Below are 23673 nucleotides of genomic sequence, written 5' to 3' on the forward strand. Positions count from 1 at the left end.
TTGTTAAGGTGGATTACAAATAATTAACTCAGAAGTCCAGGGATTGAATTTCTGCTTCACCACTTACCGGCTGTGTGCTTGGCATATAACTAAACCTAATTGGACTCTTACCTCTATTGTAAAGTGGAGGTTAATAACTCTCAGAGTTGTGAAATAAAACAATGTTCTATTTATTTATTTTTTAATGTTTTATTTATTTTTTAGAGAGAGACAGAGAGCGAATGGAGAGGGCAGAAAGAGAGGGAGACAGAATCGAAGTAGGCTCCAGGTTCTGAGCTGTCAGCACAGAGCCCGACACGGGGCTTGAACTCACGAAGTGTGAGATCATGACCTGAGCTGAAGTCAGACGCTTAACCAACTGAGCCACCCAGGCGCCCCTAAATAAAACAATGTGTTCAAAGAGGTTGGCACATTATAGGTATTTAATCATTTATATTACAATTGTGTCTTATGCTTTTTAATTTGTCAATATTAGAATAAATAAATGAATATAAACAACATAAGACTAGCCCAAGGCCATATATAATATCAGTCATTATAGCATCATGGTGATTTTGTTTTATTTTATTTTATTTGGTATCAGGGTGATTCTGAGAAAGCAAAGTGTGTACTGGAGCTGTTCTGGAAGCCTTTTATAAAAGAGGGCAGAACATTAAATGGACAAAACAGGAAGTCTAAGATTTTGGTTGGTGGCAAAGAAGTAGATGATTTTGAAGAAAACTAGTGACTTTTCTGGGTGTCAATGGGCAAGGGATATGCGTGAAAGGGACAGTATAAAAGGCACCTCACCTGTCCATGCTTTGGTCATCACAGTGTAGTTGAGTAGGTATTGCTATAGACAAGTATTTTCCCATGTTACTAAATTTCTAAGATACACATTTTACTATACAGTTTTTTTTAGTTCACTGTTTCCTATTTATTTATTAAAAGCCCATGTGAAATGTTCTTGCAGTTCGTTTATTTAACAAACACATAATACTCATAGGGCCTTCATTTATGAGGCCATGGTTCCACACCTGAGTATGTATGTTCATACCAGAACCCTTTGCAGAATGTTAACTGTGGATCCTAAAATGTGCTATAAACAGAATTTCTAAACCATTGGCATCACAGTATTTTATTGCTATTGTTATTATTATTGAGGTATAATATACCTTAATAAAGCACATGCATCACGATTGTACACCCCCCTCAACATGTCACAGCCACCCATGTCAAGACGCATTGTACTTCTTCTTAGTCAGTACTACCCTTTATCTTAATCCCCATAGAGGTAAACGCTATTCTGACTTCTATTTCTGAACATTAGTTTTGTCTGTTCTTGAATTGCATATAAATGGAGTAAAACAGTATGTCCTCTTTTGTGTCTGTATCTTTTACTTATCATTATGCCTATGAGATTCATCAGTGTACTTGGATGTAACAGTAATCCTTTTTTATTCTTTATTTTTTTCACTGTGCTAATCCATTGTATGAATATACTGTAACAGCTTCTACTATTGTTGAGCATTTGAGTGGTTTCTAATTTCATGATGTTATGAATAAAGCTACTAAGAACATTTCCAAAAATGTATTTAGATAGGCATATGTATTCAGTTCTCTTGAGTATATACCTAGAAATCGAATTACTGGCTGATGAGGTAGACTTACATTTTACTTTACTAAGTCTTGCCAAAGAAGTTTCAAAAGGGTCTATACTAGCTTGTTCTCCCACCAGCAGTGGGTAAGAGTTTCAGTTGTTCTGCCATTATAGTTTTCAGTACCTGGAGAATTTTATTCCCAACATAGTTCTTCAAGTGTAATGAGATTATAACTTGATGAATTGAACTAGCAATTATTTTTCAGAATTGAAGTTCACATAACACTGTTTTGCAAAAAGAAGTTTTGTTCCATTTACTTTGATGAAAGTATATGAGCAGAATAGAACTTGGGGTAACTGTCATTTCCTAAGCCTCGGTGGTGATGGCATACACAACTTAAATATGGCCTTTAAGCTAGCTATTTCACTAAATAGCAGACTGTATTTTGGGTGCTGACAATTGGAAAAACTTCTCTTTCCTTTCTCTATTTACATCATCTTTTTTTGGCTTCACCTTAATGAGTGAAATAAGAGTACTAATGGAATAAAGAAAAACAAGAGCATATCATTTTTGAAACTGCCTGTGAAAAATTGCCCGTGAAATATGAATATTTCTGAGGTTAAAAATGGTGCATAACCCAAAAATAATTTGAAATGTATTTTGTGCTTATATTTGGATAAGAATATAACTGAACTTTAGGAAAAAAAATCACCACACTAAGATTTAAAATGAAATTGTGAAGCCAAACTCTGATCCTGATGACTCAGAGGAATAAAACATGATACAAGAGCAAACGGAAAGTAGTCCAGTTATGTTGCCTTACTCCTCACCCTACTTGCTTAGAATATATTCATCCTTCCCAGTATGGGTCAAGTCTAATCAAAATCACAGTGAACATGGCAAAGATGACTGTAGGTGACCCATATGTAAGTATGCTCTTTGCTTCTTTATAAACATACTCCATTTCTGATTCACTCTATCTAAATTCAGTGAAAATACTAAGTATCTTGGCTTAAAAGTTTTTATTTTTAAAAATTTTAAATTTTCTTTTTATTTGAGGGAGAGAGAGAGAAAGAAAATATCTTAAGAAAGCTCCACTCTCAGTGCAGAGCTGGATACGGGGCTAAAATCCCACAATCCTGGGATCATGACCTGAGCTGAAATCAAGAGTTGGATGATCAACTGACTGAGCCACCGGGCTCCCCTAAAATTTTTTCTACTGGGTTGTATGTGAAGAGACAATTAATATAAATATTAAAAAGGTGAATAATTATGGAAGTTGAGGCCTGAACAATATCAATCTGTTTTCAAATTTTGGATAAGTAAAAATCCAGCTCAGTAGCATAGAGTACCTAGTGAAAGTCAGTGAAAGATGAAGCACACAACAAGCTGATGAATGTAGTTCATCCTCTTTAATCATAACAAGAAGAATTTAGGGGCAAGAGTCAAGTGATTTAAAGATGTTATTGCTGGGCAAGGGATTTTTATCCTTCTATAATAACTTTGCCCATTATCTGCTCTCAAAATCCTATATATGAATTTCTCAAGATATTGGTTATTTATTTTTTATAAAGATAATTCAGCTTTGTTTATGTTAATAATTTTTATAGTTTGCTATGAAAACAAAAGAACATCATGTGAGTAATTTACATAAATGTGTCCTTTGGGTGCTTAGGGATTGTCTTTTACCTCCCAACCAGTTATTCATCCCATAAATCAGGAATCCCCTGGAACATATATCTTGCACTGCTGATATTACATTGAATCTGTTTGCCTAGGCATTTTTAAGAAATGAAATCCAGAGACTTACTGTAGAATTTGTCAAAGAATTCAAGAAACATTTCTAGAAGATTTTCAGATCCTCACATGAATCATAGAGCCTCATGGCCTTAAAAGTAATCACTAGTATTGGGGCCTATGCTTCTCATAATTTGTAATATTCTGGAAAGTGTCACATATTGAATTTGAAACTTGTCATATTTTATTTAGTGGCTATTGAAGACTTGCCTTTGCCTAGAGACTGGGACATTTTGTACAGTTCTCTACTCAGTTCGGCTTCCTTTTTATGACTTCTCCAGGTATTATTGAACAATATGAAATTGCTATTTTATAGGTTAAAAGGTAATGTAATTTCAACATTTCATATAATTCAGACAGATACACTAATTGTGACACTTTTCTTTCTTTTTGTTTTTTGTCTGACCACAGTGTACTTTTTTTTTTTACATTAACACATGTTTTTTGAATCTTATAAACAACGGAAGCATCCATTAACCATATCTACTGACGCTTCATGAGCAGTTTGGTTACCTCTGATTAGCATAAACTCAATCTGCCGCCAAAACACCCAAGTTTTCTAGACTTTCTTTGAAGGAGGACACTCTGGAAGTAGCATTTCCCCAGGTTTTCCGGGCATTCAAGTCACCTGGAGTACACAGGCTTCAGGCCCATTCCATGGAAATCCTGACTCAGTAGTCTGTCTTAAGGCAGGCAGGGTGCTGGGACATGGAGCCTGACCACAGGATACTTTTGTGTGGACAAAATTTGTTCAAAGAAGAGATGCCATCTGTGATAAATAAGGCGTAACAGTGTGCAGTGAATTTGGATGTTATATAATTTGTAAGATACTCAGATATCTGTTTATATTTAGAATGACAAATTTCAGAGTATAAGGTAAAAGTATAATTATTATTTCTACTATTAATTTTTTTAAGTGCCAAGTATAGTAATTATAGTCAATTTATAAAAAGCTACTTCAAGGGCGCATGACTGGCTCAGTCGGTAGAGCATGTGACTCTTGATCTGGGGCTTGTGGGTCCGAGCCCCACGTTGGATGTAGAGATTACTTAAAAATAAAATCTTAGAATTATTTTTAAATTAAAAAAAATTAGGCACTCTGGAAAACAGTGTGGAGGTTCCTCAAAAAATTAAGAATAGATCTACCCTATGACCCAGCAATAGCACTGCTAGGAATTTACCCTAGAGATACAGGAGTGCTGATGCATAGGGGCACCTGTACCCCAATGTTTATAGCAGCACTCTCAACAATAGCCAAATTATGGAAAGAGCCTAAATGTCCATCAACTGACTAAAGGATAAAGAAGTTGTGGTTTATATATATAATGGAATACTACTTGGCAATGAGAAAGAATGAAATATGGCCTTTTGTAGCAACATGGATGGAACTGGAGAGTGTTAGGCTAAGTGAAATAAATCATACAGAGAAAGACAGATACCATATGTTTTCACTCTTATGTGGATCCTGAGAAACTCAACAGAAGACCGGGGGGAAGGTCTTCTGGGGGGAGAAGGGGGGAAGGGAAGTTACAGAGAGGGAAGGAGACAAACCTAAGAGACTCTTAAATACTGAGAATAAACTGAGGGTTGATGGGGGGTAGGGGAGAGGGGAAAGTGGGTGATGGGCAATGAGGAGGGCACCTGTTGGGATGAGCACTGGGTGTTGTATGGAAACCAATTTGACAATTTCATATAAAAATTTCATATTAAAAAATAATAAAAATACATTTAAAAAATTAAAAGACATTTCTAAGCATTTTGGCCATAAGGCAGTATTGATTTATTAACTATTCTAATTTTATTTAAATAATCTAAAGATTAAATGTTAGCATATTTAACACCAATAGAAGTATTATTTATCAAACAATCTCTGTCTTAGCATTTAAGAGCTGATAATCCTGTGCTAGGAACATTGGAGAACTCAAAGAAAGCAAGAGACAAGTCCCTATGTTAAATAAATGTATATCCTTTAATGGAAATAACAAAAAATATTGATTCCATGGGAAAAATGATTTATAATACAAATAAAATACAATATTCATAAGGAAGACTGAATATATGGAACAAGGAAATCAATATAGAACACAAAGAATTTTCTTGTGCTTAAATGCTTCAATTCATCTGCTAATGTGATTTTCACATTTACTCATTAAAAATATGTATATATATTTTGAATGTTACTATGTTCCCAGCCACTGTTTTGGGTGCTTTGGATACACCAGCGTGTATCCCAAACGTGTGGGATACATGTATCCCAAACGTGTAAAGATGATTTCCCTCACAGAACTAGCAGAATGAGGCAGGTAGTAAATAATAACATAATAAATACGGGTTTATGGTGTGATAGAAAGTGGTAAGTGCTGTGGAAAAAGGGAAGCAGGAGCAGGGACGAAGGCTGTGGGAGACATGGTTACAGTTTTCATCATAATAGTCAGGAAAGCCCTGGCTGGGAAGATGATATGTGAGCAAAGGCTTCAAGGAGGTAAGGAAGAAATACCTCCATTATTCATTCCTAAAGAACTCCAAGAGTGATACACAAATATACAGACCACTGTATCTAGGGAGTAAAACTAAGGGTCTTCCAGAAGAGCCATAGGGGTAAGCTAACTGAATTTGGGGGTGTAGTTAAATCAGATTCTTAACCATCAGGATCTGAGATGAAGTAGATTTTAACAGACGGGCAGAGACAAAGTGTGTCATCAAAGGTAGAAAATGAAGTGTTAGCTTAATTTCCTGCTTACTTTTATGTCCTCTCCACTATAGTTGAAGTTCCTGGAGAAGGAAATGTTGTTTTTCCCCCATACCTATCAAGTGTTTGAAATATATGTCTGTATGTCATCAAAATTGGTTAAACTGATGAATGGTACTAAGCGAAGGTCTAGAATATTGTCAAAGAGAATAAAGGGAAGGAAAGCAATACAGTTTAGGCTCATAAGCACAAATATAAAAAATATAAAATGTTATGAAAGGCTCTCAATTATCTGCCATCTTGTGGTCTTAGAATAGAATTAAAGAGAAGAATTACAAATATAGTGCTTAGTATACAATGCACATGCTAAAGTAATAGTTGCTTCCATCCACTAACAAATGAAAAGAAAAAAAAAAAAAGAAAAAGAATCTACCAATTCATTCTCAATGACAAAGCAAATATTCTCAACTATTAAATGACTCCTAAAGAGTCCTAAATATTTTTGAAGCTGTGCTATTTTTTTTAGACTGACCAGGACCATTATGTATACTTTATAAGATTCTGACAAAATATTTCTGTTTGAAGAAATGACAATCTTATGCATCTTTTTTTTGTGCTTAGAAGTTAACAATATATTATCAATAATTAATATATTAAAACATTTCTTTAAAAAAATAACTTTAGTGTCCAAATCACTAGAGAAAAATAGACAATTAACAGAAAGATCATATTTAAGAAACACTTTTTGGAAGAGAAGATGTCTAACCACTATGTAAGGTTAACTGAAATCTGAACTCTCTCGTAATTTTAGTAGGGTAATCATATTTTAAATGTTATTTCTTTATTTTGTAGTTGACATACTGGGGGCAGAGGACAATAGTAATGACAGCAACTGTATTTCAGACATCAGAAAAATCAAACTGATCCTACCTATGGATGAGTTAACCTAAAAGCAATGAGTTATAAGAACTGAATATTGAAAGAACATTTTATGAAGGAAATAAACACAGTAAAACAGCAAGGTCAAAATCCTAATCACAATTTTTGCTGACTCAGAAAGATTTTAACAAATATTGCGCCCCCCAGTGGTGGTTTTTGAGTGAAAGATCTCTTAATTTTTTTTTTTTTTTTTTTAACTTGGGCTCCCAGTTTTCCAGTTTTATTATTTTGGGTAACTTCATGAAACTACACAAAGTAGGGGGAACCTTGGGAAAACAGCTGAGTTTGCCCAGTTTCATGCTTGCAGAAAGAACAATGCCTGCCGGGGATGATAGAGTGCCTAGTATATGATGATTAAGTTCAGGCTCAACAAGATAGGTTCACAAAAGGGTAATCATGCTGGATTCATCTGGTTGTCGGGCTGGAAATGAAAGAAAAGCAGTGACATAATTACCCCAGATTCTTCAGACCCCCAATACAGTACAGCACAGCTATTAAGCAAGACTCGTCTCAGAATTATTGGAACATATTTTAAAGAGGAAGATCACTGCTTTAGCAAGTAAAGGAAAGCTTACAAAATCAAAGACAAAGGATGTTTCTGGAATCGCTTTTGCTTGCAAACAGAACGGGACAGAGCAGGGCATGAAAATCACTTGCTGAAAGAATTAAAGCAGGGCACCTGAGATAGGAAACTGGGATGGTATTTCTGCTGGATCTCCAGCCTGCTTTGTGACCTTGGTCAGATTCCCTGGGCTTCTGCTTCCTCGCCTATGAGACAAAGGGTGTGGACTAGGTTGAGTGGTGTCCGTGAATCCAGAATATGGACAGAAGCAAGGAGAAGTAGGAACCATGTCGTACAAAAGAACCGTAATTTGAATATTTATGAAAGCAAAATTAGCTAGTGATTGAAAAGTGGAGAAAGGTGGCTAATGGAGGATGTAAATTCATCTTAATGTGTCAAAAATAGAATGTAAAACCGATAGAGACAGTTCTTTCCAGAAGGCAAAGAATGAAGCATATCCCTTGGTCTCTAAATTTCCTCCACTGGAGTCTCCTCTTTTCTCTATCATCACCTTATTTTTCTCAGTACTTTCTGTTTCCGGTAACCATGGTGATGCTCCCTCCTGGCAACCTCCTTCAGAGCCAGCCCTTTTGGTATAGATCGAATTTTGTTCTATTCACTGATGCAGGAAGCTAACAGTGCTATAAAAATTAATTTATTTATTAACATTTTCCCCAGCTCTTTTGTCCAGGCAATAAATTCAGGGAATTATTCCACATGTAACCTCCCTACATAAAGGGCACCGTAAAACAGGGATAGTCAACTGTTCATTTCAGTTGCTAACATAAAGGGGATACTGATTATGCCAGAGATTCAGTTCCCTGCCTTGGCCCTTGGGGACGGTAAAGTCCCAGTACTCAAGCTCCTTGCCACTTCCTTTTGCTTCTGTATGTAAACGGAATAAAATAGATTGCCCACAGAAATCACACATCAACCCTGGTTTTCCAGTCCTCTTTGTTTTTTTGCGGTATTCTCTCTTGTAAGGAAAAATTGCCAAGTGTGTAATTATCACAGTTAAAAGGGGATTGAATTTCCCCTCTGAAAATACAAATACATATATGCATTTTTCTATTGGGCACAGTTATTTATTTTGGAATATAAGTAAGCAATATGTGATACTGAGTTTTTAAAATATTGCAATTAGCAGCCAATGACAAAACATCAAACAACCTCTGATGTCATTAATGCAGATAATAAAAATTCCCATAAACTACCATTTAGTCATGTCCAGTTTGTGTAGCCAGATTTATTTGTAATCCTATATGCCGGGAAACTGCCTCTCTATTTAAGCAGTGTGTGTGTGTGTGTGTGTGTGTGTGTGTGTGTGTGTGTCTGGCATTAACACAAAGGAGACCAGACGATGACATTCATAGGCTTATAGACTCGACTCCTGGGGACACACTTGGATGGAGGCAATTAAAATGCCTGTCAGGCATTTGATACCAGAAGCCCCTATGGTAAACCGCTAAATCATAAGCCAGGGCTGCATCTTATTGTCAGTGAATGATGGCGGAGCTGGGTGGCTTGTCATCATTCTCGAAAATTCTGAGGCTAGTGAGCTCTCTCTCCCTCTCCCACTCGCCTTATTTTCCTTTTCGCCACTGCGGGGACTTTTTCTAATTTGCAGCTTCCCTTTCCCCGACACACACAGACAGGAGCTGGTGGCTTGCAGACTGCGTCTGTCTGGAGCTAGAGAGCTAGAGCCAGCCCGTAGAGATAATGCTCCGGGAGAAGGATTCTGCAGCAATCCTCAAAGGCTAGACTTGGGTGGTATCGCTGCCTATTCACTGGTAATGGTTTGGGTTTTTTGGTTTTTTTTTTTTTTTTAATTTTATTTTGTTCTATTTTTAATCCATTTTTCAAAGGATCTGCTTGATGGGATCTCAAAGTAAAATGCTTTAAAATTCATTACTGAGCTTCCTAAAAATTCAAGTACTGCATTTTTTGTACTACAGATCTCAAGACATAGATTTATTATCTGGATTGTAAAGAATACCTTTGCTTACTGGTGAGTTACAATTTTCAATATTTAGTTAACAAACCTGTATATGTATATTTTTTTTCTTGTGTTTTGTTTCAGTAGATTCTTCAGCTTGTTGTCTCTAACCGAAGAAACATTGATTGGGAACTACTCATTCAGAAAATTAAAAGGTACCACATGTTTTGTTTGGGTGTTTAAATGAGGGAAAATCGGGAAAGATTTGGAATGTTTTTATTCAAATTAATCTGTCTATGGTTGATCTTTTATCCTTAAGCCTACGTTGATCATTGTCTGTAGCATGTATCATTCCCCAGGCAGAGAATGCCATTATCCAAGGCTTTTTTGATTATAAGACGTTTAAAGAATTATATCTTTTGCCTGTGTTGCAAGTTGTTAACAAATATCAATATGTCTGGCTTATTTTTGGATTTTTATTATGATAGCAGCTAAAAAAATGTCCAAAATTCTCTATCTTAATGAAAATTCAGTCATTTGAATTTAATAGAACTATACTAAAGTAATGATTTTATCTGAGGGAATCCTGCTACTAAGTGATATTTTTAAACTGGTAAATGAAACGCTGGTAAATTCCCAGGTAGAATGAGCGCTAGAGACAAGAGCTTAGGAATGACTCAGTATTGTTAGGTTTTGCGAATAAAATATTGTAACTTCTTCACTGATGCTTCAGTCTTTAGCACCATGTTTAAAGGCTGAGGTTGTCGGTTATTAAAAGAACTGATTTTACATATGCTTTATTGGCATAAGAAAGTAATCCTTCATCTTGCCATGAAATCAAGTTGAATCCATTGATCCTGGGCCTTATGCCTTACATGAAAAATATTAATTTTTGAATTCAGCATCACGATGTGTATTGATTGGAGATGGCAATTACAGGTATTACCTTTTGTTTAATTCCTTAAGATTACCTCTGACTTCAACATACACTCATGTCAAGAAAAGCTATATTTGAAATTTGCCTTCCAAAAATGGAAGACATTTTCTGCCTTGCTGAGAAGATCAATAACATCTCTTAAATCTTTCTTTGGCATTCACATAGTATTTCCTCTCAAGATTATCGGTCTGAAATCTTTTATGCAGTGAAGTTAGTTTTTTTTTTTTTTAATGTACTTGGGAAATAGCTAATGTTCAACGACAGATCCTGAAATGCCAGAAGTATGTGAGTGTACATCTGTGAGTGTGAATATTTGTACCAGTTGAAGGAGATGAATGCATTGTCCTCGTTTAATTTTCTCTGCAGTGTGTATTATGAGGCCCTTAATTTATTCATTCCACAAGCACTTACTAAGAGCCTTGGTAATGTGGGTAGTTATTGTGGGAGAGAAGGAAGGGGCAGATGCCACTGTAACCACCCTTCCAGAGTGTGGGCGATATCACATAATATTTTTGCACAAGAGAATGAATTCATTACAATAAATCAGTGTGTTCTAAAAAAAGGAAACTGCATTATTTCAGATATTGAACAAAAATCTAATAGACTAGTCTCAGAGATACAGGAAATATATTGCATTTTTCCTTAGAAATTACTCAGTGGAGTCAGGTATGGAATCCCCAGACAGGACTTAACTATTCCTCCTGGATATTGTAAAACCCTTGGGACTATTCTCTCATTTTAGGTTTCACTCAGAGTAGTGAATACATTTCATTTTTGGTGCAAAAAAATCTATTTGGTATTTTCCCATCTCACAAAATCCATATAGTATATATTTTATGTGAGAATCTGTTTCCTAATCTGCAGGATCATTTAGCAACTCATTATATTAATTTTGAACATTGGGGTATATACATGAGTTGGAAAAGGATGATGTTGCTATTTAACCACTAAAAAATGTATTCAATATATTGTTAATTAAAGAACGAATCTGCTCTGTTGTGATTTAACTGGGTGTTGGAAAAGTGGCATATTACCTCACCTAAAGCCTCTTAGTGCCTACATTTTCTAGGACCATTTTAAAATATACCTAGGGGTGTGTTGACAGACTTTGTGTCATCAACTAGGGTTTATTGAAATAGACTGTTATGGCATCAGATCTGAATTAAATTTGACTTTTGGGCTCGAAGAGAGTCAGGGATCTGTATCACGGTTTTGCGAATCAGGCTTGTCTTGACATTGGTTAATTATTTCACTGATTTTTTTCACTGATATCTACAGCACATAAAATAGTGCCTGGAACGTAGTAGGAGTTCAACAAATATTTACTTATTTGATGAGTAAATGTTTCATCAGCATTTTTCCTCTGTTACTTTTTTGTTCTTGTTTTTCATGAGATTACACACTGTAAAACAGACATTTGGTACTTCTTTTTTTTTTCATCTACTCAAAACATTCATTATATCGTCTCTAATTAATAAAAATAATTAATTAGATAATTAATATCAGGTAGAAAATCAGGCGAACCATGTGTGGAAATTTCTCCAAGTTATATAGAAAAGAATTTTTCCAGTTTTAGGTTAAGATGGAAAGAATTTTTTAAAATGTCCCTTTTCACTTTCATCAGCAAGGGAAGGGTGCCAAACTGCAGCATGAGTTTTGCTTTAAGGATGCTTCCTAAATACTACTCCCAAGCTTGACGTTGTTTATTGCTCTTCATGTCTTCAGCCAAGATTTTGCTGCAGCAGTGGGGAGGAGGCCTTCTCTTTCTGTCTCTTTCTTTCCCTCTGTAATCCTAGAAATGATGTCATAGTCTTCTTAAACGGTTTGTTGCTCATCGTGGACTAGTATGACATCATTTCCTAATGTATAGAGAAACTTCTAGAGTCATGATAGTTTTAGAGAATGCTATTTTTTCTTGCCATTTATTTTTATTAATAAAGCTATGGTTTTTTGGTTATTAACTATGTGCTAGATAATTACCCTTAGCCCCTAATGTAGGTTATCTTGTTTTAACTCTCTCCACAATCCTGGGAGGTGGGTATGGTCTCCATTTTATGGATGGATGAACAGAGATTCCAACTGGGCAACCAACACAAGTCTGGCCCAAAGTCCTTCATAGTAACCACAACATACTACCTTTTTTTCCTAGTAGATTTTTTGGCTCATAGCCATTTGCTTTAATATTTTATTTATGCACATGACATATACTGAAATAAGGTTCAAACAGTATGCCTGTAGATTCTTGTTTTCATATGCATAAGGTGGGACTAAATATATCTTCAAATATGTAACATAATCAAATTCTGATATATTTTATATTTTTAATATATATATTTTTTATTTAAACTGAAGAACTTTATTCTTTAAGGAGGAATGTCAGAGGGAAATTAGGAAGTCTTAAAATAAATTAATCCATAATGGATTCCTGTGTCATTACGATGAAGACATATTACTGAATTATAGTCCACATAACTAAATGAGCCAGATATCCAAGTGTTAAATAGCATAACTTGATGCAATATTTTGTAAAGCTTTTTTTTTAATTGAAATATGGCAGAAGTTTCAAATGACCAAACAAACAAACAAACAAACAAACAAACAAGCTGGCAACAGTATGCAGTGTGCAGACACTACCTTCAACCTTATATACAACTTAGCCAGAAAAATAGCTGAGGACACTAACAATTACAAACGTGTATTAAGATGCTCTACTTGAAAAGCATATATAGAATAGAACACTTTTGGAGCCCAGTGGGGTGCAGCAGAATAAAACAAAGAAGTACCCTCAAGGCTCAGTGGTAGCAAAAGAAGTATTCCAGGGAGAGAGAATGCATGGAGGAGCTCCAGGAAGAACAGGCAACACTTAGAGCAGAAACCAAAGAAAGTGAACAAGTGGGGAGTGTAGACTGATCTCATTTATATTCTAGAGTGTAGGGTAGAGGAAGGGGATTCTTAGAAGGTGTGGATGGAAATAGTGTTCAGTTGTGCCATCTGAAATGGCTACGATTCTACCCCCCTTTTGAACTACAAAATAAAAATCCATTCAGGTCAACCCAATACATTGTAAAGGGGACCCTAAATGCCAACTTGAGGAAACCGTTCAGTATTTGATGAGAAGCTGTTGGGTGTATTTTGAATAGCAGGCCACTATGACCTAAACTGTGTTTTCAGGTGACTTAATTTATAGCTCTGTGTGAGATGGAGTTGTGAGTGAAAGTATGTTGAAGGAGGCATCGCTTTGGAAGCTATAATACGGTAATCCAGGAAATAATAAAGGCTCAAAGAGGGCGACTGTCAACACAGTGGGCATAAAAAAGAGGTCATGAAAATGAAAGATGTTTTCTGAGCTCAAACTCATAAGCAGAATATAGCAACTGCTTGATTAGTAAGAAGAATGAAAAGCAGAAGGACCCAGTGCTGCCTCTAATGTTGGAATTTGGTAACTGGAAAAAGGAGGGGAGAAAAGTCATGAAAAGCTGCTTGAAACAAGAGGCTCTCTTTCATTTCTGTTGCATCCTAGTCTCTAGCAGACTGTGTAGTATGTAGTGTACAGGCAATAAATATTGACTGAATGAGAGAGGGGATAAAAAGAGAAGGAGCAGGGTTAGGCCATGACGGGCTGGATATGCAGGTAGACTGATCTGGTAGTTTGCAGATCATGTAGGGCCAACACTGAGAACAGAAACTGGGGAGACAGGACATGGGTGACATTATCAGGAGAGGAGAGAAGAGGACCCGAGAGAATATTCTTGATAGCACCGACATTTAGGTGGTAGACTAAGTAACAGGAATTGACAAAGTTAAAGGAAGAAATATTAAAAAAAAAAAAAAGGACAGGTGAAGTAATAGAAAACAAGGCTAACACTCAAATTATGCCAAAAAGTTGAAGAATGACAATAGGTAAAAGTCTGTTGCATATATTATTATTTCAGTAATGTTTTCTGTTATAAAAACAATAAACCCACGTTTTATAAAACTTGTAAAATTTGGAAGAGTGTAAAGGAAGGAAGTAATAGCCATCCATAATTACACTATCCAGAGCCTGTGGTTAATATTCTGTTTAACTTTCTTCCTTTCATCTATTGTGTTTAAATTTATGTAACTGGGATCAGAACAATACAACTTGAATTTTGCCTTTTTTTTTGCTCAGAGTACTTAAGCATCTCTTACAATATTTTGCCACCTGTGTAATATTCTATCATGAAGACATTGGATATGTTTATTCCCCCGTGTTTCCCAACCTTTCACTACCATCCTAATGCTGCAATGGAATTGTATTTTACTCTCACATGGTATTTCAAATTATTTCCAAGGGATGTTTCTATAACAAAAGCATCAATGTATTTTGTGTTGTGAAACTTCTGGTCAAATATTATTTGGTGGCTCAAAACTAGCCTCACTTTTGTTCCAACAACGGGAATCTAGGATGACATTAGCGCCTGCCATGTGCCAGCCTCTGTGACAGGCACTTTAATCATCACAGTGACTTTAGATTCTGTTCTGTCCACGTAAATGGAGGAGCAGAGACTGTGACAGTTGCACAAGTGTCAGGACTAGTTGTGAATCTGGGTATGACTCCAGACCAGTCAAATTGTTCTTGAGGAGTGAATGAGTGCATAAGGATATGAAAGTAATAAGAAAACATGTTCAAGAGGTCCAGAGCTCAAAGGCAAGAGAAGAGAAAATATATAAGGCAAGGAGGACAGTGACTGCAGTGTGACTTTACTCTTAGTAACCTGGTAAGTCCTAAGCCAAAGGGAGGGCACATAGAGAGAGGGAGGGTGTATGTGTAAGCAGAAGAAGGACAAAAGTATAGAAAAGGTCCTGAGATAAAGGAGATAAAAAGCACAGACAAAGATTTAGGCTTGGTAAACAAAATTCATGTTCCTTAATAAAAGCAAGAGAAAAGAGAGTGGGACTTTTCTAGTGGTAAAGAAAAGATATTGGGGGCCCTACATGTCCCCTAGAATTCACTTCAGACTAGAGGAAGATCCATTTTTAATCATTCATTGAATATTTATTGAACACCAATACCATGCCCTTTTCCTTCCCTAATGGAACTTTATTTCTAGAGGGGGGAAATAATCAGTGGATGTACAAGTAAAATTAAAAGATTTATTCACGCAGTTATGCAGAGAATGGATGATAAGGTGGTAAGAGTAGACCCAGGGAGATCAGCTCCTCAAACTTCACAGCAGAGAGGAGGAGTCCCATTAAAATGCAGATTTGGAATCATTAGGTCTGAGGAGGGACCTGAGAGCCTACGTTTTAACAAGCTCCTGGGTAATGTTGACGCTGCTGGACTGTGTCCCATGCGTGGATTGGCAAGAGGTTAGGAGGTGAATGTCCAGGCAAGAAAAGTTAGAAATAACTGGAGCAGTTGTTATGAACAAGTCAAATGTGAGCCCTTCTTTTAGTGTGGCAGCACTGCATACTTCCTCACCTCTTTGGTGGTAAGAGAGAATTGTCTCTCTTGGTTTCTGACTCTTTCAATTCCAGCCAGTTGTTTTATGAAAGATCCATTAAACAAACCACAATGAGCTACTGGCATTTCAATCTTTCTGCCCTATGCTCAATGTTTCTTGTGCCATATAATGAATTCTTATGGCTCAGGTTCAAGGATGTGTTTCCATATAACACTGTGCCAGTTTCTTAACTCCAGTTCTGTTTCCCTGTTCCATGATTTCTTTGAACTTCTCACCTCCTCTCTGCCTGGATGTTCACCACAGCACCAGCCCGATAAATTCTCTGGTCCCCTAGCACTTGACATACCTCATGCCCCTCTGTGCTTAGTGGCAAAGCTCCTGGATGTCCACATCTCATCTTCTTGCCAACCACATCCCAATACAAACCTTGGGGGACTCTACTTTAAAGCCACAGGGGACTACAGGGTATGGAGAATAGTCTCTGATTTAAGGAATGCATTTTTTCCAACAAAATCATTTATCTTTGGTGGAATGTTTTGGTTGGTGGCAGCAACCTGCATTCCTCCGGAGAAAGGATGTGGTTTTTTGCAGATGATTAGAGTGTTCAAAGAGGCTAAGTGTTCACAAGAAGCCTTGACACTCTTGAGGGATGTTATCTTTCTGCCTCCACCATGAGTCTCTTAGTCCTCCTCTATAGCTTCAGGAACTTGTGAACATTTGCGTGTTTGGTTCCTTCCACACTACCCTTTGCAGCAATAAAATATCTAAGAAAACAAGAAATCACATAGAAACACCTTAAGTGCATATTAAACATTTGTGATGTCCTCACACTTATTAGCATTTATCCTTTGTTTAAATGGTTGCTCCCATCTCTAGGCCATACTGTGACCAGATCTGTGGTCTTTGTCACTGTAATTTTGACATTTGGTGTTTACTTTAACAAGCAAGTAGATGTGAGCAGTGCCATTAGAAACTTTGAATTAAAAATTCCAGTGAAATGCTAGTTTTCATATGAAGAGAAGTCAACTTAAATTGATATCTCTTCAAGGAAAACACTTAGGAGAGGTATCTAAGGAGCAAAGCCATGTCATGGGCATTTTTGCATTCATTATGTTGTCTGCTCAGAAACGTCCTTGATGCATAAGTCAAGATGAAGCTACGAAAATGAGTGTTGGGCATGAGTGTATGTGCGTGCATGTGTGCGTGTGCGTGTGTGTGTGTGTGTGTGTGTGTAACTAGTCTTCCTATAGTGGACATCACTGGTCTTTGCATAGACAAACTGGAATTGGTAAAATACCCAGAATTTGAATACCATGCTTCTGCCTTTTTGCAATTTTATTCAACAGTTAAGAGTCTCAGAGTAGCACAGGATAATCTCTGGTCTTCCTGAAAAATTCTCCTTTTCTCTCTCTCAAAAAAAAAAATGAATCAATCCTCTTTTTTTGTGGATTCCATTTGGGTCTGCCACAGATGGTTTGAATTAACCTTTCTTCAGATTCTCTCCTGGTGTTAATGACTTTGGATTATGACTATTTAAGGCACCAGATGTATATTGGCCCACATCTGGTAATTGTTAAAACAAAGCTACTCTATTTAACACTTACAACCAAAATATATTTCTTTACAATGAATAGGAACTTAAGAGATGATGTTTCTTTTCAGGAAGATCTTATGTTTTATTTCCAATGTGAATAATGTTGCTACTTTCTTTTCCTTAAAAGTATTTTCTTGCTTACTGTAGGATTTTCTCATGGTAAGATTTCATGGTTATATATACAGAATAAGATACATGTAGGCATTAAGAATTCTCTCAGTGCCTAAGAGCAGCTAATTAGTATGATTTTGAGCATAGCTGCAGGTAAATTTGTGATATTCTAGAATCTTAAAAAAGAATAATTAGCCTGCTTTAAGTAGTGGGGACAGAAATCCCTAAAATGATTGACTTTTAAGATTATGTTGGTAGTTGAGGAAATATGACATGTAACATTGAAAAGATTTTAAAATGATACATGACCTCATAGTCCTGAGTAAGTCACATAACTGGTCAGACTTTTCCTCTACAAGATGGGTGGATAGTCCAATAGGTCAAAGGGCAATAATAAATGTAATATATAGTTTAATGTGTACACGCATTTTTAGTTGTTTCTTATGATATGCTCACAAAAAGGTCCAAGACATAGACTTTGGTTTATAAAATTATTGAAATAATACAACCAGTGAGGAAGTAGCATTTAGACTTTGAGAAAGAACTTATTTCTGTACCACTTTTTAAGTGCTAGAAAGCATGTGACCTCCCAAAGCTCACAACAGTCTCTGGAATGGGAATGGCAGATCTTGTTATATTTATTACAGATAGGATATCTGAAGTTTGGAGAGTGCAAATGACCTACCCAAGTCCCTCCACTAGAAAACAGTAGATCTTTGGCCCATAACCTTGCTCTAACTCTAAAGCTTTTACTTTCTACTAAGATGTAGCCAAAGCAGATAAATGAGTATATCATCCCAAATATGGAATATTTTAATAATGCACTGACTTGACTGCTAAAATAAAGAACACATTTCCAAGGTAGCCCTGGCCTGCATTATTGCTCTGCTCTCCCAAAAGACTCCTGCCCTTTAGAGTACTGGATTAATATGGCATGGAGCTCAGTAAATACTAGTAAAAATAGCAGTTATTACTGAAATGGCTTTATACTTTTCAGTATGAAAAAGAGATCAGACTAAATATATCACAGAAAATGTAATCTTAATGATTTAAAAAGCATTTGCCAGAGGGATGGATTAATAAGAATCCATTGTTTAGTTTCAAGTTTCACAGAATTTTAAGCAAGTGGTAAGTAACTCAGCAAGAATCCCGGATCACAAAGAAAATGATTAAAGCCTCAGGAAATCAGATCTATGGAGAAAGATTTGTAAAAGCAGGCATTTTGATTTGCCTATTTTTAGGACAATTATGAGAGCTAAGAAAGAAGAAGCTGGAAGCTACGGATCCCAATTCTGATCTCAGATGTAGAAAGAGGAGGGTAGCATATATAAAGAAAATTATAACCTCAGAGGTCATTGAGTAGGGCTAGGGCTGAGGTTAGGTGTGTTGAGGCAGACAGCAACAGGTACGGGTCCACTGAGGACATTGTCATTGTGGAGACCTAGCTCTCCCCCAAATTCTCCTTTCCACCATCTTCATCCTGGTTCTCATAGCTGTCAGGGTTGCTGAAATGCTTTTATCTTGTCTTCCTGCCCCAAACGCCATCACCCCATTAATCGCCTAAACAAACTGTTAACACAAACTTTTCTTTGGCTCTTGTTTGTTTTCTTGAGTTGTGCTAGCCAATAAGTATGGTAGCAGCTAGCTACTTGCAACTATTTAAATCTAAATTAATTAAAATGAAAATAATTAAAATTTCACTTCCTTAGTCATACTAACCACATTTCAAGTGCTCCATAGCCACATTATTTTTATAGAACATTATCTTCTATAGTACACTTCCCTAATGAGATAACTTTCATTGGAGAGGGCTGATCGGAAGCATAACCCACGTCCCTCACCGAAGCATCCAAAGCCTACATTGACCTCTCCTTATCCCTCACTACCCTTGGCACATACCCTGCACTCCACACATTTTTCTCTTCCTCTTCCTCATCATCATTACTACAATGATAATCAAAATATTAATAGTCCTTATTTATTTAATCTATATTATGTGCTAAGTACATACAGTTCAGAAGACGAAAAGGGGAAGAGGGAGGAGGAGGAAGAGAAGAGGAGGAAGAAGAAAAAGAAGAACGCTGCAGATAGGATTTTTAAATCCCCAATTCACAGAAGAGGTTTAATGAAGTATATTCACCAAAGATAAATTGCTAATGGTTAGTGGAGCTCGAAGGAAACCCAGGTCTGTCTGTTCTCATAGCCAAGTGTTTTACTCTGTACCAATGATTCTTAACCAGAGACAATTTGCCCATGCTGCCGGAGGTCTTTTGGAAATGACCTATTTAAATTAGATCTTTTTAACTCAGAGAAACTTTCCTCTGGCTTCCTTTTTTTTTGCTATCCCTGCCTCTGTCCTATATTTAGGAGATTCCTATTGACAAATGTTGGACTTACTGGATTGATCTGTCTTAATTGCCTTTTTTCTTTACATATTTTTAAAATCCCTTTTTCTATATTCAAGACTTTTTTTTCTTATCAGCTGAATTATTATTTGCCTTTAGCCCTGCCAATTCTATTTTTAATTAATTCATGAACTACTTATTTGGGAAATCACATATTAATTTCCAGAAACTTTTTTCTTACCCTCTATCTGATACTTTTCTAAAATTCATTTTTGGAAGGAAGTTCATTTTTAAAGTGTGCAGTATTCTTTCAAATCTCTCTGAGAAAGACAATTGTAAGTTCTCTTGTTTCCTGAACCATCTCTATTTCCTCAGGAGTCATTTCTAAAAATATTTTGCTTGTTCATGCTGCTGGTGTTTCTCAAAGGTCTTGATTTGGAGGACTTTTGTTTGTTTTTATGTATGAAGAACTAGGCTGAAGATGATAGGTAGCTGCTGTAAGTTTCCTCTGCAGTTGTGCAGATATGTACGTCTGCTCACCATGAAAGCTGATTGCAAATGCTGGGTAAATGGGCAGAGTTTGTCAGGAAGCAGGTATCCCAGGAGAAGCACAGAAATGTAACCAGCACATTAGCAGGTTACAATCCCTACAACTGTTCCAGTTCTGCATAGATTTATCTGTATTAGACCTGGTTCTAAAACTGATCACTTGCTTTTATTAAAGGCTAGTTCTTGCTTTCACCATTGGGGGCAAAATCTTCTCCTATCAGCTAAAAATGTAATAGCAAGGGGAAGAAGAATAAATAGAAAGGGTCCCTATTGTTCTGAATACATTTCTTAATGAAGAGCCATGATTTTAGTCTCATAGCTTCCTAGGACCCTGTATTTGAAGACTCTAAGCTTGGGGTTTCTCCAGGTTCTTCTGTTAACGCAGGGGCTCCTGGCAGCAATTTTTCTCTTTCTTTCTTTATCTTCATTCTAGGGTATCTTCAGAACGGTTTTGCTAGGGCTACATCATTTTCAACATTTTTATTATTTTAAAAACAACTAGAGAAAGGAGAAGGGTGTGATAACTCCTCCATTACCGATCATGTTTAATCTTCTTTACCATGTACTTTCATAGCACCAGTCTAAGTTTGTACTCTTTTGCACTTATTATTCCAGTGTTCTATCTTTACTGTTTACTAGTCAGTTGGAAAAAAATATTTCCCTTTCTTGGGCCTTTCTCTTTCTGTAAAATAAAGATAACATCTTATTTTCTGGGTTGAAATGGAACATATGAATGCATGTTGAAAACTATAATGTAGAATACAAATATAAGCTGTCTTTACATAAAAGATTTTGTCATAGGTCCTGAGTAACAAATAATGCAAACTTGAATGGCCATTGTTACAAGAAAACCCTTTCCCTATGCAATAGGAATTGCAAGGCGATGCCAGTTTGACACTAGAACTATGCAGTGCAGGGGCGCCTGGGTGGCGCAGTCGGTTAAGCATCCGACTTCAGCCAGGTCACGATCTCGCGGTCCGTGAGTTCGAGCCCCACGTCAGGCTCTGGGCTGATGGCTCAGAGCCTGGAGCCTGTTTCCGATTCTGTGTCTCCCTCTCTCTCTGCCCCTCCCCCGTTCATGCTCTGTCTCTCTCTGTCCCAAAAATAAATAAACGTTGAAAAAAAAAATTAAAAAAAAAAAAGAACTATGCAGTGCAGAAGAAGCAGAAGTTATGCATCAATAGAAATAATTAAATAAGCAGTTGTTTATTGATATATTTTACACCTAAGGGAAAAGCAAAGATAAAAGCAGACCAAGAATGTGGTTGATATACTATAGCTCATTTAAAACAAATTTGAATTTTTGGTTTGGCAAAGAACATATGACTTAATGTTGTGTGATCCCTTTTGATTGGCAAAATTAAGAATGTGAATATTTATGATAATAATGAGTATAATTTAGTGCTGTTAATTAGCTGCCACAAAAATATTACTGACTTAATATGGCTTCAGTTAATTGAGGGTTTCTGCTCTGTCAGTCAAGTTGAGACATGAAGCACCAGTAAAAGGAAAATGAAGAAAATGAGAATAACAGTAAAGTGGCTTACTCGGAAAAGTTGCGGAAATGTTAACAGAAAATTAAATGTAGAAAGAAAGTTAAGAGTCCCAGCAGCCTTTGATTTCAATCTACTGAGAACCATTTGTGGAAAATTGATGAAAGGAGTTTTTTCCTTAAATTATTAAATCCAGCATCTTATTGATAGCTTTTATTCTTAGAAACAAAATGAAAACACATCAAACAGACAAACAAAATAAATCAATGTGAATGTATGCTGAGTGATGCGTGTATGATTCACTATCTGACAGCTATTTATTCTCATTTTCTGCATGTAGTTATTACATTCTGAAGCTGAATGTCTGTAGAGGATAAGTCACCAGCCATAGTTAAATGTTAATGGATCCAGTGACACAATTTAAATTCAAGGCCTCATCCAAAGGAATGTGAATAAAATGCATTTGTTTGGCTTTTTATGACCACTATTAAAAGTAAAGGAAATGAAACCATAAACAACTATGCTCAAATATTGGCCTAGCTGAGGCTGTTTTGTAGCAGTATAAAGCCATATTTATTGATGGGGAAGCTCTGTTTAACTTACCCAGTCTATCTAGATTATAATTGAGGTTAAAAAATGTATGTAGCGACGTAGACAAAATGTGGAATACTAATTCAAAATGAGTTCATTCTGATGTGTTTTAATTTTCTGTTGTTGTAAAGGGCAGGTACCATTTGTAAGTGTTATTTGTTCCTACTCCATCTCTAAGGCCTTAGCCCGTAGTTAATGTGGTGCAGATTACTTTTGCCCCCAATATTGATTATCTCTTCCTTCCTCAGTAATAATAGGACCCCTGCTATTTGGAGGGTTCGTGGTCACATGGACAGTCAGAATAAGATCCAGAATTCCAGCCTCCCTGACAACAGGTGTAACCATATGACTCAGTTCCAGCCAATAAGATATGAATTCCAATTGTGTGTGAAACTTACATTAAAAGGAAGGAGTGTGCTCTCCATCACTCTTTCTTCCATTCTTATGGTAGGAATTCAGAGGTGATGCCTAGAATTTCTGTAAACACTTTGAATATGAGATAACTTTGTAACGAATTTTTATTGTTTAAGCCACTGTTATTTGGACTTCCTCCATGACTTACCATCATTTGTATGACAATTTTACAATTTAAAGTTACTTTCAAAGGCTCTGAACTGTCATTTTATCAAGTGCCATTGTTATTTATATAAAAACATTTATATTAAAATTGTTAGTTAAAGGGATGCCTAGCTGACTTGTAAGGCATGCCTCTCTTGATTTTGGGTTCGTAAGCTCAAGCCCCACTTTAGATGTAGAGCTTGCTTAAAAAAAAAAAATTGTCACCTAAAACATACTGGTCCAATCTGTTACCAAGTCCTGTCGATTCTACTTCGTAAACATTTTCCAAATCTATCCATTTCATCCATATCCCCAAGGACTACATTAGTTTCCCATTACCCCTGATCTTGACAACGGCGATAGCTGCCTGCATCAGTTCTTCCTCCAATAAGCCATTATACATATAGTAACTGGTGCCATCTTTTAAAAATGCAATCTAATCATGATATTCCTGTGTTTAAAGCCATAAGTATTCATCATAAAGTCAGGAATCTATAAACTGTGCTATAAGCCTATCCATGATCTGGCTTCTGTCTGACTCTCCAGGACTATCCTGGGTTTATTTC

At 36.3% G+C, this 23673-nt stretch overlaps 1 protein-coding gene across 26 annotated transcripts in view; it reads left to right on the forward strand.

Annotated features, from left to right (window-relative positions):
• Positions 1-23673, forward strand: part of MAP2 (microtubule associated protein 2) — a 284797-nt gene that overhangs the window by 134586 nt on the left and 126538 nt on the right. For 10 of the 26 annotated variants that reach the window (XM_043577668.1, XM_043577674.1, XM_043577676.1 and 7 more), the window contains exons 1-2: positions 9053-9357; positions 9651-9718. The gene's annotated coding sequence lies outside the window, so the exon portion shown is untranslated. Of the gene's footprint in view, positions 1-9048; positions 9358-9650; positions 9719-23673 lie in introns of those variants that run through there. The other 16 variants (XM_043577683.1, XM_043577684.1, XM_043577687.1 and 13 more) reach the window with 6 other exon arrangements.

Source organism: Prionailurus bengalensis, chromosome C1 (genome assembly GCF_016509475.1).
Source record: "Prionailurus bengalensis isolate Pbe53 chromosome C1, Fcat_Pben_1.1_paternal_pri, whole genome shotgun sequence".
Classification (NCBI taxonomy): Eukaryota; Metazoa; Chordata; class Mammalia; order Carnivora; family Felidae; genus Prionailurus; species Prionailurus bengalensis.